Source organism: Bidens hawaiensis, unplaced genomic scaffold, assembly GCF_021521415.1.
Source record: "Bidens hawaiensis isolate Kalapana, Puna unplaced genomic scaffold, B.hawaiensis_p1.1 tig00027710_1, whole genome shotgun sequence".
Lineage (NCBI taxonomy): Eukaryota > Viridiplantae > Streptophyta > Magnoliopsida > Asterales > Asteraceae > Bidens > Bidens hawaiensis.
The window spans coordinates 217,667-222,058 of NW_027494489.1; positions in this window are offsets into that span (position 1 = coordinate 217,667).

Here is a 4,392-nt window from a genome sequence, read left to right on the forward strand (position 1 = left end):
AAATTATTAGATATATATAATTTTCTAAAGAGGACTATCAAAGCTAGTTGGGTCTACCGACACATCCCAAGCTTAGTGTGTTATCTTTTATTTAATCTCATATATAAGAGTAGTTTTTAAAAACCAATCTCAAATTTTTCTATCATTTTCGATTATTTGCAAAAAATTTCAATAAATGTCCGGTACATTTTAATTTATTTTTTGTATTAAATTTATAACTTTTTTTTATAAAAACGTCGGTTTTTTTATAATATAAAAATGTCAGTTTCCCATTCCCACACTTAAATGTCACATTGTCCTCAATGAGACAAGAAAAAGACAAAAATAAAGCACATTCATATATAAGTAAAATGGAACAGACTCCCCTGGTAAATATGACGATATTGCCTCGCGAGTCGTGTCCCATGCCCTCCAATTCGAACGAAAGCCTCACACTCTAGTGCTCTCTACTAAGCTATCACTTAATAACGAACGCGACAATTAATCAACAAATGACCTCCCCACACTTGAATCAAACCATGTATCATCAACCATCCACAAGTAATCCTGGAGCAACCTGAAAGAAAAGCAGAAAAAAACGCGGCTAGCAAACGAAAGCAAGAAACCCCAAAAATAAAAATAAAATATAAAAGCAAAAACATTCTACCGGGTTGCCTCCAGGGAAGCACTAAGTTTAGAGAAGAGTCTTCTGCCAGACTCCCTCCTGAAATCTCAATCAGGAGGCTTTTCTTTTATCCAACCTCGGTCTAACCCGTTTAATTCCACCCTTTCAACATATTTAAACAAATAGCACATAGTGAAACTTAAAAGCATTTTAATACATTCAAACGGGTCGGACCACCAATACTTAAACTTACCCGGACCAAACCTAATACGTGGCATATAATGAGCAAAATGGTTATTCTTGCAATTTAGTGTTGTCCTATAACTTTTAATGTACCATTTTTTAACCCTCAAAACTTGTCGATCCAAGCACTTTCGAGCCCTCTTCGGTAGTGATCCACTGTCTAGTTCCTACACAGACTTGCTAACATTCCTATGCTATGACAACTTAACTACCACCATATCCTGATCCTTCTCCTTTGCCACTTCTTCTTTCTTTTCTTCTTCTGGTGACGTTTTGATCTCCATTGTTGGCTTCCCCATGATTAGTGTTTCTAAATAGATAAGATCGCCAACAGAGTCAAATTCTTCTTGTTCTTAAATAATTGGTAAACTCACCAATTCATCACCAAACTCATCCTCCCAAGATGGTACATGCTCCTCGTCTTCGTCATCTTCCATCTGGTCAAGAGGCTCCACAAAGACATCTTCACTCGGATTCGTGTAATCAGGTAGCTCTAACTCCATTTCTTCTATCATGACCTCATCATCATCATTCCAGAAGTCATCATCTTTTTCACAGACGGCTTCTTTCTCCTTGTAAGAAAAACTCTCAATTTGACATCTAGCACTTATCTCATCTAACCTAGCTTCGAGTTCCTCTATCTTACGGAGTCTTTCTAATTCTAACAACCTATCAAGCCTGGCTTCAATTTCCTCTATTTTACGGATTCTTTCTCTTTCAATCAACTTATCAAGCCTGACTTCCATAGCCTCAATCTTTTCGAGTATTTCACGTTTCTCTTGTTCGGCTCTTTCCAACAGCATCTCTTTCCAACATCTTCGATATAAAATACTCATAAACTGACTTGATCAATTAAACATATTAACTAGACTCGATAAAATAAAACACAAACTAAATTATCCTAAAGACGACTAGTCACCTAAATGTAAGACACACACTCACAAGACACCACAACTCGAGACACAAAAGACCAATTAATCAATTAAGTTCAATCAATGTTAGTTTCGCTATCGCCTAAGTATCCCTGGCAACGGCGCCAAAAACTTGATGTGCGCCAAAAACGGTCTATTAAAAACCTAACCTAACTTAGACACTCTAATTTTAAATTTATAAATCTGGACTCTCCTAATGCTAGACCACTAGACAAGCAAGTGTACCTATCGACAATAGTAAAGCCTAATAAAGTCTGAATATTGAACCCACGAGACACTAGCGACACCTAAACTAGACTCTGACTAATAACTTAAATAAATAGAATTAATTTATTTTTGGTGTCTTTTTTTTAAATTATTAAATATAAACTACATAATACTTAAAATAAAACTGACACAAAAACTTGACACGAACAAATCGGTATAGAACTCAAGTAGGGTTAAACAACTACCTAGGCAAGGAATCTTACTAGTCAACTCGTAAACTCTCGGAATTGGATTTATGATTGGTATCGTATTCTAAAAATATTAAATATAGTAAGCTAGATCACCTCCCGGTCTCACCAACAATACCTAAGAACCCTAAATATCATGTATGCTCAACGGTTTAATGGTTCGGATTACCTCCCAACCTCACCTTACCTAACTATGCTAAGGTACCAAAAGATTAAATCACCTCCCGGTCTCTCTAATCACAATATACCCTAAGGCGTAAATGGGCATTCTAATTGAATTCGGTTATAACTCGGATCTGTAAGAATCTAAAGGAATCAAGGGTAACTCACTCCCGTGCAATCACTACCCAAACCCGCAAAAGACCAATACAAACGACACTTAATTACCCACGGTCTCTCAAGTGACAGAATAAAATGTATCTCTAAACTGTCAATTACCGTCATATGGAATACGTTAACAATAAACCATAAACTAGTTGTAAACACATAGTAAACAACCTAATATTCATCCCTACATGAAAGACATTCACAAAGACGCATATGGAACAAAAATTGATTATAAATTAATACCAAATACGCATATGCATCACAACCAAATACAATAAAAACTTTACCAAAACAAGAACCAATTAGTAAATAATCCAACACCAAAAACAAAACAAGTCTAAAAAGTGATCATCCAAACCTAGGCAGTATAAAAGTTTAGTCAATCATAATTACGAATGAAACAAAGATTTTATATTTATTACGGTTCATTGTAAAAGAAATAAATATGATTGAGTTGTATGCCTAGTTAAATTAATTCACGTGCCTACCTGCTTCTTTTTTTAATTCTGTTTTTGCCGTGGACTTTTTTTGTTGAGCAGTGTGCTTGCTTATTCAATATTCTAGATTTTTCTTTTGTCCGAGCTCCAACTGCCACCACACCTAGGGGTTACTTTGAATTGTTACTAATTGTTACTTTGAATGTGTTTTTGTTTGTGTTTGACAGTTATGGCAGAACCGACGTATCCATTTGAGAATAAGCACAATATGTGTGCTCTACTCCAAATTACTCCTAATAATCAATCCATTGCATTGATAATCCGATGTCTACAACGATCTAATCTACGTTTCTCATTGAGAGAGTGCCCGGTAATTTACATAAATCATCAATTGGATTTCTAGCACTCTGCCCAACTGATTGAGGATGCCGGAGGTAGGCGGATTGATGCTACTGTTTCCCGATAGGAAATAGTAATCACCGAACAACTTATACGGGCCAATCTTCAACTGAATGATGCTTTTGAATCCCCAATCCATTTCTCCACAAACTGTTTATTGACTATTTTTTCAGGAGACAATGGGATATCAGGGTGATGTACATGAAGGCCAGTTTAAAACGGACGTGTTCCCTAACATTTATAGATTTATGATACATCACATAGTTCATGGTTACGCACCGAGGAAGGGCTCTTGGACTTTGATGAGCCGTTATCTGGAAAATGCCACTGTGGCTGTTGTATTTAGACAGCCATTCAACTTTTCGAATATGATTTTTGAAGGTTTGGCTGCTAATCTTAGGAAACCTAACAAAGATAAATTCTTGGTCTACCCAAGATTTCTTCAGGTTATATTCAATCGGGTGCTACATGATTTTCCAACCATGGGCACAACACATTTACTACAAAATCCAAATATGTATAAAAGGATAGCAAAGTTGGCTCCCACAAGCAACTTCAATCCTAATGCCGAGTTTAATATTTTACTGTGGCTATTGGATAATGACTTGGAGATAATGGCATGACCAGAATCACCTCATGTGACTTCTGAGGAAGAAGAGGAGAGTGAAGAAAATGGTGATAGTTATTCAGATGATGGAGGTAATAGTGATGATGCAGGTGATGAAGGTGGAGATGATGATCAGGATGGAGGAGGTGTGAATGTGATTTAGGTGGAAATTGTTGAGGAGGTTGTGGATGCAACTAAACATGGGGAGATTTTAAACTAACCTTTACCAACACCACCAACCTCATCCCAAAACCAGCCAATAAATTAATCCATATCACCACCCCAAACCACATCCCCACCACAACACCATGACCATGAACCTTCTATCCCATCCCCACCTACACATATCCAATCAACCCAAACCCTAAACCAACCATTAATCCAAACC